General features: G+C 57.0%; 1 protein-coding gene across 1 annotated transcript in view; it reads right to left on the bottom strand.

Annotated features, from left to right (window-relative positions):
- Window positions 1–453, bottom strand: part of LOC121348050 (procollagen galactosyltransferase 1-like) — a 10,283-nt gene that overhangs the window by 8,231 nt on the left and 1,599 nt on the right. The window lies entirely within an intron of this gene.

The following is a 453-nucleotide window of genomic DNA, read 5'->3' as shown; positions in this document are numbered from 1 at the left end:
AACCCAGCCCACCCCACCCCAACCCAACAATCTAAACCATCCCAACTCAACCCAACCCAACTCAACCTAACCCAACCATCCCAACTCATCCCAACCCAACAATCCCAACCATCCCGTGGCCATGCTCACCGGCGTGCCGGCAGGCGGCGGCGAAGACAATGATGTCAACCCAACCCAACCCAACCGAACCCAACAATCCCAACCCAACCCAACCCAACTCAACCCAACAACCCAGCCCCAATCCCAATGCCCATCCTCATCCTCACCGGTGTGCCGGCAGGTGGCGGCGAAGACAATGATGTCAACCCAACCCAACCCAACCGAACCCAACAATCCCAACCCAACCCAACAATCCCAACCCAACCCAACAATCCCAACCCAACCCAACAATCCCAACCCAACCCAACCCAACCCAACCCAACAATCCCAACCCAACCCAACCCAACAATCCCA

Source organism: Onychostruthus taczanowskii, unplaced genomic scaffold, assembly GCF_017590055.1.
Source record: "Onychostruthus taczanowskii isolate IOZ18803 unplaced genomic scaffold, ASM1759005v1 scaffold977, whole genome shotgun sequence".
In the NCBI taxonomy this organism is placed as follows: Eukaryota; Metazoa; Chordata; class Aves; order Passeriformes; family Passeridae; genus Onychostruthus; species Onychostruthus taczanowskii.
Note: the sequence above shows the minus strand (reverse complement) of the source record. Positions and strands in the feature narration are given on the sequence as shown.